This window comes from Tenrec ecaudatus, chromosome 1 (genome assembly GCF_050624435.1).
Source record: "Tenrec ecaudatus isolate mTenEca1 chromosome 1, mTenEca1.hap1, whole genome shotgun sequence".
Classification (NCBI taxonomy): Eukaryota; Metazoa; Chordata; class Mammalia; order Afrosoricida; family Tenrecidae; genus Tenrec; species Tenrec ecaudatus.
The window spans coordinates 320,340,647-320,355,998 of NC_134530.1; positions in this window are offsets into that span (position 1 = coordinate 320,340,647).

The following is a 15,352-nucleotide window of genomic DNA, read 5'->3' on the forward strand; positions in this document are numbered from 1 at the left end:
CCCTTGCTGCTCTGTTTTACCCCCCTTCCCCCCACCCCCCAGCGTCTTTACTTCAGTGTTGTTGACTCAGGGTGGGCACAATTCCCGCTGTGTGTCTCCAGTGTTGTTCCCGTGGTGCTATGGGTCAGTAAGGAATGTCGTGACTCATGGTGGGGCTGGCCTTATGGCCCTCTCTGTGCATTGGCTGGTGTGAGCAGAAATATTGTCCTCAAGGCTTGGTGGGCCAGGATGTGCTTCACTCTTTTTTCCTCCACTCTCATTTGCTCCTGTGTGCTCTGATCAGACATGTCCCTCTCCTTAGCTGAAGCTTCAGTGCTGTCCTCTGAAATTAATTCTTCTGGGGGAAAAAGGTGGCTGTCCACTTAGTTGGTAATGAGGCTGGCCCCTCAGGTCTCTCTATTGGTTCCCTGCTCCATGCCAGTGTGTTGTGTTCTTGTCTTGAAGCACCAGGTTGAAGTCTGGTCCCTCTTTCTTTGTGAAAATATAAACAACACCCTCCCCTTGGGTGGGTTAGTGCCATGTTCCCCCGGCTTCCCATGTCTTTCTTTTTTCCCTCCTTTTTAGTGGGCTACCATATGTATCCCTGGGTTTAATCTGGCCCCTGCTATACTACCTGGACCTCACCCCAGGGATGTATGTATACAGTAATGTTTCTCTGTGCCCCTTTAGGAATTTTTGGGCTGACCTCAGTGGATTCCTCATGTTGTACTTGTCCTTTGTGCTTGGCTTACTTCACTTAGCATAATTTCCTCCAGTTCTTCCATTTCGGTGATGTGCTTCATTCATTCATCGCTGCTTTTTAGTGATGCCTAATACAACATGGCATATATGTACCACAGTTTTTAATCCATTTATCTGTTGATGGAAATCTGGGTTATTTCCAACTCCTTGTAATTGTGAACTGTGATGCAATGAAAATTGGGGCACAGATGTCTGGCCATGGTTTGTTTCTTGTCTCTTCTGGGTATATGCCCAGTTAAGAGGATTGCTGGATTGTATGGTAGCTCAATTTTCATCTGTTTTAGATATTGCCAAATTGATTTCCATAATGGCTGTACATACCTACAGGACCACCAGCAGTCTCTCCACAGCCCCTCCAATACTTGATACTTCCTGATTTTTTTAATTGGGCTATCTTTGAGGGTGTTAGGTGGTATCTCATAGTTGTTTTAATTTGCATATCTCTATGGCTAGAGATCTGGAACATTTTCTCATATATTTATTGGCCATTTGGATTTCTTCCCTTGAGACAATTCTGTTCAGGTCATTTGCCCACCTCCTCAGTGGACAATTGATTTTTTTTCTTGTTGTAAGTTAGCAGAGTATTGTAAACTTTAGTAATAAGGCCTTTGTCTGATTTTTAATTACTAAAGATGTTGTCCCATTCTGTGGTCCCTCTTATTACTCTCTTGCTGAATTCTTTCGATGTACACAGATATTTTATCTTCAGTATATCCCATTTGTCAATTTGTGCCTCCTCTCTGTTTTTGTCCTTCCCTATTTCTGATAGCCTGTGTATTCCCTGAATCAAAGTTCTCAAGTTGGTCCCAATTCCCTCATTGATGGTCCTAATAGTTTGGGGTTTTACCTCTAGGTCTGTGATCCACCGTGAGTTTATTCTTGTGCATGGAGTGAGGTAAGGGTCTTGCTTCATTTTTCTGGAGGTAGGTATCAATTTTTTTCCAGCACCACGTATTAAAAAGGACATCCAATTCCCATTTGATATTTTTTGGGCCCTTATTGAAGATCAGTTGTCTGTATGCCAACGATTTTCTTCTTGGGTGTTTAATCCTTTTCCATTGGTCTGAATATCTGTCATTATTCCAATACCACACTGTTCTGACCACTGTGGCTGTATAGTAGGTGCTAAAGTCAGGTAAAGCAACCCCTCCAACCGTGTCCTTCTTCTTGAGGAGTTTCCTGCTAATTTTTGGTTTCTTCCCTCTCCATATGAATTTGGTAATCTGTGTTTCCAATTCTTTGAAGAATGATAATGATATTTGGATCTGGATAGCATTGGACTTATATAGTGCCCTGGGTAGAACTGACATCTTTACTATATTGAGTCTTCCAATCCACGAGCATGGGATGTCCTTCCATTTGTTGAGATCACCCTTTGTTTCTTTTTGTAGTGTTTTGTAGTGTTCCTCCTACAGATCTTTTGGTTTTTTTTTAATCAGGCATATTCCTATATATTTCAATTTGTGTTTGACTATTGTGAAGGGTACCACCTTTTTGACCCTCTCTTCTGTGGCCTTGTCTGATGTGTATAGTAGTCCAATACACTTCTGTTTGTTGATCTTGTAACCTGCCACTCTGCCATATTCCTCTATTGCTTCCAGTACTCCTCTCATGGAACTTTTGGGATTTTCCATATATAAAATCTTATCATCTGCAAATAACAATAGCTTCACTTCTTCCTTCCCCAGAGGAATACCTTTTAAGTATTTTCTTTACATTATGCTCTTAGCTAGGACCTCCAATATGATTAAACTCTTCCTCTTCCTATGGGTGGTCAATGATTTCCAACGCAGATAATGCTTGCCTTTGAAGATTTTGAAAGTATTACTCAGTCTTGTAAAAATATGGAAAATATTATGAATATCATCATGATTAAAAGGGAAAACACAGATGTGTGTTGCCAGTGAATTTTTGAACATGCGTACATAGTGTGAGAACATCATCATTGGAATTCCAAGAACTTTAAATGCTGTGGGAAACTGATTCCTGAGAGGTTGTGCAGCGCTGCATAAGCAAGTATCCTTCTGCAAATCCAGTCACCTCGTGAAGCATCAGTCAGGTGTGGAAAGAGCAGTTATGAGTGGAGGATGGACTAAAGAGAAGTGAGTTTAGCTTTAGTTTTTAAGGCTAACATGTGTTTGTGGGAGAAAATTTAAACAATAATCAAATTACAACTATTGTATTCTCCAATAATAGTATTCTGGAGATTACCAATCACTTTTGTCATTGATGACTGAACTCATCTGTGACATCGTAAGTGATCAGATTTGCTTAGTGAGCTAAAGCACCACCAGATGGGAAGATGAATTTCTTTTATAAGAACTTGGATGTATTTTTTTTTAGAACAAAAATCTGGTCGGATGTGAACAGGTATCTACAAAAATGTATCACAGTGAGAAGTCTCATGAAATTTCCATACTTGGTTTCAACCCAATAGTACATATTTCATAACATTTCAGCTAAATTAGTACAGTCATCTTTCTGTGGTGTGGGCGTGGGAAAAAAGCTAACATTTTTAGTTCTCAAAGTTAATCAGACTTTGAAAACTTCCATTTCTGTTTGAGATTTTAAAATATATATTGAAAATATGAGCTTCCACCTTGCAGAATTTTTAAAAAGCATCCAACCTTGAAGAAAATCAATACAAACTCATATAAAACCGAGAAGACATTTTAAAGGTTTGCTAGTGTAACTCTTGTTACAAGTAGCTCATCTTTTCTTTTTTTTTTTAAGGGTTCTATTGAGCTATAATTAACACCTCATACAATTCAATAGTTGAATCATATTGAGAAGGTACATTAGGTTAGGGTATCTAGAGAAGTGAAACCACTGATACCTGTATATGTTGTACATAGAAAAATGCAGAGATCTCCTGTGCTGCTTCTGCCAACCCCAGGAGTCCACAGGCTAATGTGCTTCTTCTGTGTCGACTTAGCAAAGTAGTCTATCTTTTCAATGTCATCTCAGGTTGCTAGTGATTTCTAGAGACATGGAGTATAAACCCAGAAGTGTGTGACAGCAGGGTCAACAAAAGGATTATGGGTAAGAGGATCTCTACCATGTCTGCTGGGCTTTGGGCAAAATCTCATAGCCATTGATGATACCTCTAATGTTGGCACTTGGGAATGGAGATTTGACTGTAGTTTCCTTTCCTTTCAGTGGGGTTACCAAGGAGTTAATTGAATGTTAGTGTTAAGGTCTTTAGCAGAGATTGCTAGATGCTTACTAAACTTGTTTGTTTTGTTTTTAAATACTCAACTACTGACTAAATGGTTGGCAGTTTATCCCCACAGAGATGCTTGGCAATCTTCTTCTTAAAGATCTGTCTTGAAAATCCTCTGGGGCAATTTGAACTAAAATTGACTGGATGAAAACTGGCTGGTGTTTGGGGGCACATAGCTGAACTATGTACTCCAGTCTCTCTCTCAGTTCACTGTGACTATGTGATGGAGTTTCAGCCCAGGGTATTTCTAGGTCTGGTTCATTGAAAAAGCAATGTCTCTTTCCTCTGCCTTTTTTCTCAGCTTGATACAGAACCCTTGGTGTATTTGGAAGCTACATATTGAAGATGTAGGAACCTCAAAATAGAAGAAACCTTTGTTATTAATTGCTCCATAGACATTTGGTCCTTATGGGAATAAAAAACAAATGTTTATTGTGTTAGGTCACTGAGATTGTGTAATTTGTCAGTTGCAGCTGCTAGGATCATTTTATATAGTATCAATACTTCTGCAGAAATTCCTTCAAAGCTTCTCAAAATAAACATGCACCCTTAGTGAAATGAAGTGCTTGCTCGGCAAAGCCAGCTTTCAGACCTTGCCCTCGGATCACTTCTGGATGGGAACGTGTGGACTAACCTCCAATTCCACATCACCCATCTGATCTACTGAAAAATGCGCTGTGAAGGATATGCCAACTACAAAGCTCTTACCCTTTTAGTGTTGCTGCCACACAAATCACCCTGACAAGGTGGCTTTGAAGAACATAAACGCATTTTCACAAAGGTCTGGAGTCTAAAAGCACAAAGCAAGGTCTCATCCAATGTCTGCATTACAGGTGGTCCCGAGGGTTGGTTGGCCTGCAGACAACCCTCACGTGGCAAGTCTTCCCTTGTTGATGGTGGCACCTTTGTGTCTCAGTTGATCTTTCCATAACTCAGAAGTGATCAGGTTTACAACCCACCCTTCTTGTGCATGACCTAGCTAACATAACAAAGAAAGTCTTATTTTTGAATATGATTACATCCATAGGTACAGAAGTTAGAATTGGAAGACATTATTTGAAGGGGCCCAATTCAATCCATAATGGATGGTTTACCTTGCAACTGTATACCTATCTGAGTTCATGGAATTACACTGGTCTTTCTAAAGTGACAAAATAACCAGTTCAACAAGGAGGGTTTAGCCTAAGAGTAAAGCCTAAGAGAGTCTAGCTTAAAAAAATTAGGAGAATGGAAATAGGTTGTTCACTAAAGGTCCTGCCATGTTAGTTTGCTTGCTCACTTGCAGCTATTCCCCGTGGAAAGGAGTATTCATACAAAGATACAGCTTCATGTGAAGATGAAAGTGCAGCTGGAGCATCACTTACCTGCTCCTGAAGTCAATGACAATTACAAAATACAGAAGAAAGTAAAGCGAGAGTGATGACTTATGATACAAATCGGAGACTAACCAGCAGACCAGACTGGCTCACACTGCCATGTCTCTGAGTCACCTGGACGTTCCCAAACCCCCAGCTGTCTCTACGACACCACCAGGTACTTGTCGTTGAGTCTGTTTGGACAAATCAAGGCCCCGTGTGTGTCGGTGAAAACTGTGCTCCACGGAGCTCTCAGTGGTGCAATCTTTTGGAATTAGATTGCCAGGCTTCTTTCTCGGTGGATTTGAAACTCCAACTCTTAGGTTAATTGAAAGGCCCTTAACCCTTCTTGCCACCTGAGGACTCTCCTGGATGTTCAGCATGAGGTAAAAATAGGACTTCAATGAGTCACTGTTTGCTGGGTTTTTCGTTGTGTTTTTTTTTTTTAACATAACTTCTGGGAAAAAATTCTAAGCATTAATTGAGATACTGTGTTTCACATACATATTATAAATTCTATAATAACATAGACCTTATCACAACATAAAAGCCCAGAAATAGTTTAATAAGAGGATTGTTCACAATAGACCTTGCACCCCGCCCCCCCTTTTTTTTTTTAGCAACTCTGTTCTTAGGTTTATAAAATAGCTCTCCAGAAATATATCAATATAGTAATTTTGCTCAAAGATTTCCTATAAGACTTTCATGCTTCCTGGCATATTCTGACAAGCATATAGAAATGTGAAATTGTTAACTAACTGATCCTTTTCTGCCTTTGTTAAAAGCAATATGGAGTTAATTCACCTGTGTAGGCGCAGGAGTGAGAAAAATCAGACCAAGTCTAATGAAGTTCAGTCCACCCTGCTGCATGTTCTGACATTGATGGTCTATAGGACTGTTACCAAAGCATCTATTAAGGTTTCTGAGTTGTTTTTAACAATTGTGAATAATTTAGACTTCAATTGACTCTAGGATACTTTTAAAAACAGCTTTATGGAGGATATATAATTCACAAATCCTAAAATACATTGTTCACATTATTATGTTGAAATAGTTCTGCAATCATTACTACAATCAATTTCAGAATATTTTCTTCTTTCTTGTACTCGTTGTTAGTTCCTCATTTATCCTCAAATCTCCCTTACCATGGCACTAGGAAATTATTAATCCGGTTATCATCTCTACTTATTTACCTATCCTGGATTTCTTATACAGAAAAACATACAAAGCAAAAACCAACCAACAAAAGAAAACAGAGAAAAATCTCAGTTGAAAAGATAGCAGAAACTATTAAAAATTAGAGCAAAATCGGTCAAAAGGGAAACCAACTGGTGAGATGCTGTTGCTGCTGCTGTTCCGTCATAGCGAGTCATTGCGCGCTCACAGTGACCCCATGCACAGCCACACAAAGCACTCCCCTGTCCTGTGCATCCTCACAATTGTGCCTATGTTGGAGCCCACACTTGCAGCCAGGGTGTCAGTCCATCCATTCAAGAGCTGTCCTCTTTTTCACTACGGCTCCGTTTTACCGATCATGAGGTCCTCTGCAGGCACTGGTCTCTACTGAGAAGATGTTCAAAGTATGTGAGATGAAGTCTCATCATGGTCTCCTCTAAAGAGCATTCTAGCTCTACTCATTCGAAGACAGATTAATTTGTCCTTCTGTCGGTCTATAAAGCCTTGATGGCACAGTGGGTCATGCATTGGCCTTCAAAGGCCAGCAGTTCAAGAACACCGACCACTCTGCAGGAGGCAGATGAGACTTACAGTCGCAGAAACCCAGAGGGGCAGTTCTGCTCTGTCCTGTGGGGTCACTAAGAGTTGGGATTGACTCGATGGCAGTGAGTAGGATGTTGTAGTATGAATGCTTTTCATTGCTCTGAGTCTGCATTACAAATAATACCCACTGCAGGAAAAGTTCAAACTCACTGCCACCGGGTCCACCTGACTCACAATGCCTGGATTTACATGATTTTAATCGTATAAGAAGGTGCTCTGGTGGTGTGGTGTGTTGGGCTGCTAACTGCACAGTCAGCTGTTCAAACCCACGAGCCTCTCCAGAGAAGAATGATGAGGCTCTCTTCCTGTACATATTTAGTCTCAGAAACCTTATGGAGCTGTTTCACCTTGCCTTACTGGGTAGCTGAGTTGGAATTGACTGGTTTGGCTTTTGAATCTTTGGAGATTCTTATTTCAGAATCTTAACATTACAAAAGTGGGAAAAAAATCGGCAGGTTGACGTAACTGGGTTAGTCTCTTGGCAACACAGACACAATGGGGACGATAAAGATGTTACAAATCGCAAAGATCTTACATCAGATACTCTTATGAGATTCTTTTTGCTAGAAAGAAACAAAAAGGTTGGCAGTTTGAAAATACTCATGGTTTAGGTGCGGCTATAGAAAAACAAACACCTTAGGGACTGATAAAACCAAAATACTGAAAACCCTGTCATCTGGATGAAGACAGGGAGGGCTGTGGGCCCACGAAAGCTGTTTTGAGGGTGACCCTGAAGTGCTCCAGGATGGCTGCACAGAAGGAGGATGCCCTAGGTGCCCGGTGAGAATGGGGAGGAACAGAGGGGATTTATAGCTTGCCCCGTTGAGGTGAGAGTATAATTTACCCCGAGAATGGAAGCGCTGGGAGTTGGGTATTTTGCGTCCCTTTCAAAAGGTAGGATTTTTCACTTCATCATTTTCCTCTGGCCCTGGTTGTAAGATATTTATGCTCGAGTGTGTTCATTGTTTTCTGTGAACTTATAAAAATTGCTTTTTTATTAGTCTATAAAAGCCATGTTTGGAGACATCCGAAAATAAAAATTAATGCGACTTATCACCCTCTAGCACGGAACGGGCGCCCGTTTCGCTCTCTTATTTAAGCACCGCAGATGCACTGAAACCTAATAAAACTTGTTCCCTGGCCCATCAACTCTAACCAGGGAGTAGCAAGTCGACATCTGTGAGTTGCCCACAAGTAGGAGGGAAGCGTTCTTGGGAGCTTCCTTGTTATGACTGAGCGTAGGTACGTTACGGCCGGAGGCATTCATTCGGAGCTTGGTGAAGCGGTTGATGATTCCCGCAGAGTGAACACTTCTTTCCACTGCCAGACCTTTACATGTTTAATAAAAATGGCCCTTTTGATTGTACTATATCTTCATTTCGCTCTGATGTCCATCCTGCTGCTTCAGCAGTTAGAGAGAGAATAAGGTGGGGGGGGGAGTATTGCTACAAAGTCATAGAAAAGATTTTCCAAAAATAAATAAATATATATTTAAAATGTGAAGCTGTTATTTCTTGGCATAGCCTCTGCCTGGGGGCATACTCACCCAAAAGCAGTATTTCCAACCTTTCCCAAAGAATGCTGTGCTCCTCCATCGAGTCCTCACCAAAAGGGCCGTTTTGACATCCCCGACAGACACAAATCATGTTTCTTTTAAATGGTCTTTTCATTCAGGGCGCAAACGAAGTCTGAGTGGGCAAGGTGAGGGTTGTGGGGTGGATGGCGCGAGGTTTCCCAATGAGCTCTGAGAGGAGAGCCTTTGTTATCCGTGAAGAATGAGCAGGAGCATGCTATGATTGGCGTGGGATGGGGGGGAGGTCCCTTCACAAATGTTTCTGGCCTTTTTCTTCTTGAATGCATCGTGGAATTTTCTAAACCCTGCTTCTTACTAAGCCCCTGTGGTCACCCTGGGTCCTTGGAGTAATTATACATGCTTACTACCCCTTTGCAGTCACCATAACCTTCTGAAATGCTGTGAACTTCCCTGGCAGAATCCCTGGGAAGCCATTGCTTTAGTTGGACCTTTTTTTTGAAAGCAACCTAACAAGCTTAAGACAAGTGTCTAGCTACAAGACCTTGTCTTCAGTAATCCACCTGATAGCATAAAGGTGCCCGCTAACTGTGAGGTTGGCAGTACAAGCCCATCAGCGATGCCACAATCGAATAGTGAGGCTGTCCACTCTCATGACAATTTACAAAGGCTCAGAAACCTGATAAAATGTCTCTAAGAATCTGAAACAACTCAGTGGCATGGGGCATGCTTTTTGTTTAAACATGTTTCGATTGCAATAAACCCATGCGTGTATGGACTAGAGACCTTGCAGCAATACTTTTTTTTTTTTATTTCTCCTTGTGGAGGCTCACCCCAAAATGTCTTAGAAGAAAGTCAGTCACTGAAAAGCCTGTGGAGCCTGGCTCTACTCAGACACAGGCAGGGTCGCCGTGGGTTGGAACAGATTCAACAGCGACTGCTTTTTAAGATGTGAGTTCGGCTGATTCAAACCATGTTCCATAGTTCCCGCTGCCTCTGCAAGCAGACATTGAAAGCATGGTCGAAATGCTTTACTGTGGCAACAGCAATAACCGTGATTATGACATGACCCTCAAACGCCATGGCCCCCAGCCCTGCAGAAGTGGTTGCTTCCCAGCAGCTAGTTCAGGGTTCCCAGTTGACTCCTTAGGGGGATCCAGCGGTGGCGTGCAGCTTTGAGAGCCAGGTCCCTAACACACAGAGAATAAAGGATGAGAGGGCAAGGGCAAAGCTGCAGTTGCCTCTGGGCTTTCTTCCCCAGTTAGGCCTCCAACCACTCAGGGCTCATCCACGACCCTCACTTTGGCTTCCAGCTTCTGATCTGGGTGAGCAACCTTGTTCAGGACAGTCAACCTGGTCTTTATCAACAGCAGCCCTAGGAGACTCCGAGGTGAGAAGGAACCACAAGGATCCCATCCTTCCTCCCACTGCTTTTCAGACCCATTGTCCAGGACACGGCCATCTTTGAATGCCTGCTTTCACTCTTAGACTCCGTCATTTCTCAGCTGGATTGCCCAGTTTCTTTTTTGGACTGTGGCAATCAAAAGCCACGCCTGGTGAGTGTTTAGGAGAAGTATGCTGGCCCTCCCATACATGATAAGAAGCTGGTTCCAGTGAGCTGGGCGCTCACGCAGCCAGAGCCAGAGAGGGGGAATTGTCGCTGAATAGATTCCCACTGCTCCTCCAAAATGAGCACACGTTGTCCAACTTTCCACCCAATCATCCCTGAGCCATTGCTTTTGCGGCTCCATCATGCCTGCGGTTCCCAGGATGCAGATCAACTGTTTGTGCAAGGAAGCCTTTATGAGGCGCTCCCCCCACCCCCACCCCCACCCACCCCGTCTTTTCCTAAGGGCCTGAAATCAGCAAGCCCCAAAGCGTTTTCTCCTAATATAGAAAAGAATTAGACAGCAGATGCTTCTCCCCAGCAGCCTGCATGCTGGGGAGAGAAAAATAAAAAAATATGATGGAGGGGCTCTCTTTGGCAGGAGTTGGGGCTGAATCATCATGGGAGTGTTTGTGGTATTATAGTTTGCTTTTAGATGGTGGAGTTATAATCACCGAGCTATGCACAGCGAGTCCAGATCAACTTTGGTGAGATCCTTTCCATTTTGTTTGTTTGATTTTTAAAAAGCACACGAAGAGTGAGACGGTCTGAAAAAAGAGGAAAATATAGCAAAACAACAACAAAAACAGCTGAGCAAAGCATCTGGGGAGGAGAGCTGACAGAAGACCCTAAGCCGAAGTTGGCTGAGATCAAGGAGATTGAGCCAACAAAGCAATGAAGCGGATTTGTTTTCAGTTTGAACTGAGGGTAGGGCCAGGGTCCGAGCTCCACAATCCTGAGGAAACAACAGGCCACCCCAATTCACCCCTTTCCCGGGGTTCCTAGGAGCCAAGGGCCAAAGGCGAACATCCATGCCATGTCACTCAATCACAGATACCTGGGGCTGGGAGATGCTCTGAGACTTGTGGGAAAGAATAACTTTACCTGCTTCTCATCATTACACCCACGGACTCGTTCAAGTTCACATTAGGAATAGAAGGCAGCAGTGCAGACAGGAGAGTTAGGGAGAAAGCTGCCACCTGATCTGGTCTTTTCCATGAAGGCACTAGGTGTTCGCCCAAACCCGGTGGCTACATGAGATGCCTACTTGGACTCTTTGTCACCAGTTGCGTTTCTCATTTAACCAATGATCTGATCCACCCTTGGCTTGAGTCTTCTCTAAGGTTAAATCGTCTCCTGTAATCATTTTTCTTTACTGTCCTTGATGTGAACTGTCAAGTCCATTTCAACCATTGGGCTCGTAGTTGGTGCTTATCTGTTTGTAAAACCCAAAGTGTCCTCGTGAGGCAAAGGGCAACTTCCTCAGCTTGAGCCAGAGCCAGGGCGAGGTACCATTGTGTCAACTGCAAGCAGCAGTTCTCAACCTGTGGGTGGCGACCCCTTTGGGGGTCGAATGAGTCTTTCACAGGGATTGCCCGATTCATAACAGTAGCAAAATTACAGTGATGAATTGTCAACAAAAATAATGTTATGGTTGGGGGGTCACCACAACATGAAGAACTGTATTAAATGGTGTTGAGACTCACTACCCCAGAGGGTCGCCAGAGGCTGACTTCTTGGAAATAGATTTTGAGGCCTATCTTCTCAGGTATCTCTGAGTGACCTTGAACCTCCAATCTTTCTGCTGGTGGCCGGGCATGCTAACTATTTGTCACAGGGACTCACTCGTCTTCAGCCTGAACATCTATTAACTATAATTACCATTTGACTTGCCCACTCCTGTCTTTCACTGGTGCCATAAACAGTCCCGCTGATCCAAGAGGACTTCCGTTTCCTTATGCCTGGAACACATCACTTTCAGTTTTATCCACTCAATACCACAAGTGCATTGTTCCTCAACACAAAAGGTGCATGTCCTTTGGCACATTTGGCCAGCCGGATCAGTCCATTGCCCCAAGCCTCTCCTGCAAAGATGGCATGCTGTCCTACAGAGGGGATTGCATGCGTCTCCGCGTGTCTGTAAGAGCCACCATTTAAATCTTGCGATGTTACCATTTGGTTCAGGCTTATTGTTGTTTTTAGGACCTGATTGTGTTTTTGTACAGAACGTCTTCTCCACGGAGAGCGAAACTCCTGTGACGCGGTGTGATGGGCATTTTTCTATTCTCTGTCACGTCTCAGACAATTCAATATCAGCATGAACCTGATGCTAATGTCCTAATGCTCTCTGCAGGTGGCCTTTTACCCCTCATAGCCGGCTTTTGGGATTGGGAACACAAGACTACATGAAGCTATGATTAGACTCCAACTGCTGTTCAAGTCTATGCCTGCCTCTCTCCTAGTCTCTCTCTTCCCTGTGCTCCCCCAGTAGGAGGGTCAGAGGAACCTGGGAGCTGTTCAGGACATGAACTTCCCATTTTACAGATGAGAGCTTATGTAACCTGAATGAGGTCACACAGCCATGAGTGTGTGGAACAGGGACTTCAAAATCACAGCTTCAGACCCACGGCCCAGAAATTTTCTTTTCTTTTTATTTTTTAATTGTTTTATTAGGGGCTCATACAACTCTTATCATAATCAATACATACATCAATTATATAAAGCATGTTTGTACATTAGTTGCCCTCATCATTCTCAAAACATTTGCTCTCCACCTAAGCCTCTGGCATCAGCTCCTCATTTTCCCCCTCCCTCCCCGCTCCCCATCCCTCATGAACCCTTGATAATTTATAAATTATTCTTTGTCATATCTTTCCCTGTCCAATGTTTCCCCTCACCCACTTTTCTGTTGTCTGTCCCCCAGGGAGGAGGTCACATGTAGATCCTTGTCATCCATTCCCCCTTTCCAACCCACCCTCCCGGTATCACCACTTTCACCACTGGTCCTGAAGGGATCATCCGGCCTGGATTCCCTATTTACAGTTCGTATCTGTACCAGTGTACATCCTTTGGTCTAGCCAGATTTGTAAGGTAGAATTGGGATCATGATAGTGGGGGTAGGAGGAAGCACTTAGGAACTAGAGGAAAGTTGTATGTTTCATCCTTGCTACATTGCACCCTGACTGGCTTGTCTCCTCCCGAGATTCTTCTGTAAGGTGATGTTCAGTGGTCTACAAATGGGCTTTGGGTTTCCACTTCACACTCACCCCTCTTTCACTATGATAAGATTTTTTTTTGTCTCTCACACTCATTTAGTCAGAACTCCTGGGTCAACTAGTACCAGTTCCTTAGATTTCAGTGGTGGTGGTGGTTGGTGGGGGGGGGGGGAGATGGAATTAATGAAAGGAGGTATAGCAAATCACAAGTAACAATTTCATTTGCCCAAAGAATCCCTCCGATTTTGAAGGTCCCTAGGTGATGAGTAGGTAGCTCTCAGATACTTCCTTAAGTATCACCAGTTCAAAGTCCCACCTTGGCACTAGAGAAGAAGGCTGGCATTCTGCTCCTGTCAAAATCAAACCCATGCCGCTGAGTCATTTCTACCGAGTGTTGGAGGCTGTCCATCTTCACAGAAGCTGACTGCCGCATCTTTGTTCCACGGAGCAGTGGGTGGATTCGAACACCTTGTCTTTTGAATAACAGTCAAGAGTTTAACCACTGCACTACCAGGACTCCTTTCTGTAAAAACTACAACCCAAACAACCTTCAAAGAGCCCTTCTACCCTGTCACACATGGCGTTACCATGTGCCAGGATACACGGCACAAGGTTTGTTAGTTGGTTTTGTTGTAGCTATTGCTTTGGTTTTTCTGTGAAATTGTCAGACTTCAGGAGTTTAGTTCATGGTAGTCAGTTACGGATGTGTCTTTGTATTCTTCAAGGTGAACATTTCTTTTTGACATTTTAGAAGCTCCTTAGAACCTAACTAGTCACTCTGCTCACATCACTAATTATACTCCATCGTGAAAAAAATAATCAAAGTCCACAGTTACCCTGTGTCCTCTATGTGGTTGGGCTGCTGTTTCCATGTCCCATAGAGTCTAGTGTAATTGAGCAAAATCACAAGCTTCATCCCAGGGAAGGTGCTAGTCAAGGGGTATCTCCATGAACATATCAATGAACTATTCAATGGAAGGCAAATGTGTGGAGCCGTGTTAATCTGGGTAGACTAGAGAAACAAATTCATAAACACGCATATGTAGATAAGAGAGAGTTTCTTTTTATAACAGGTAGTTGTACATTAAGCAAGCATCCCAACCCATTCCAGTCCAAGCCCTTAAGTCCGATATTAACCCATATGTCTGATATCAATTAATAAAGTCCTCTTCAGACTCATGAAACACATGCAATGACGCTGAATGCAGCATGACCACAGGCCAGTGGGTAGAAAGTCTTAAAGATCCAGTGTCATTGTAAGCATCTCAGTGCTGACAGGAGTCTCCACATGACTTTTCCAGTTCCCAGGGCATGGAGTCTATCAACGTAGTGCCCTGTGTCTTGTCAGTACAGTGTCTCCAAAGGAGTGGGCAACGAGACAGTGTTTGTCTTCCACCTCCAAGCAGGCAATACAGAATTCTCAGGAGAAGGCCATGCCCACACAGAGGCCTCATTGGCTATGATTCAATTGACAGACTATCTCCACTCCTTCACTCTTAATCCCCAAATTGACAAACGATTATATAACTACCACAGCAAGGCAAGAGAAGAAATCGGGTGCCCTGCACAAGGGGCATGACACGTAACTTTTGAGTCACCAGCAGGAATTCCAAGAAGGACTACAATGGAGACATCCGCATGGTTGAAAAAAAAAAAAGCAAGAATTCTAAAGCAAGACTCAAAAGCCTTGGAATCTCCTTCCTTATCATAGCGTGTCATCCCATGTCCTTGCATCTCCATTTCCCCACTAGTGAGAAGGACACTTCTTTGTTACACCCACAGGCTTGTTTTCATCCTTCGAAGTGGAGACAAAAAAGAAAAAAGAAAAACAACAACAGCAAAAATAAGTGGATGGAAAGGAGTACAAGAAAATGGCGTGCATATTGATTCTACTTGTGTGTGTGTGTGTGTGAACTTAAAGAAAGATTGTTTCTTAAGTGGGCATGCATTTTATTGGTTGTGATATACAGAGTTTTCAACATGCAGTAACCAAGGAGAAAATGATCACATGATCTCTCCTATGTAAAGGTGAGGCTTACCCAACAAGCTACCAGATCAAGGGAACTGTTCGTTGTTCAGGTCTTATTCTTGTCTTCCCTGCATCTCCTGGATTTGGATCAC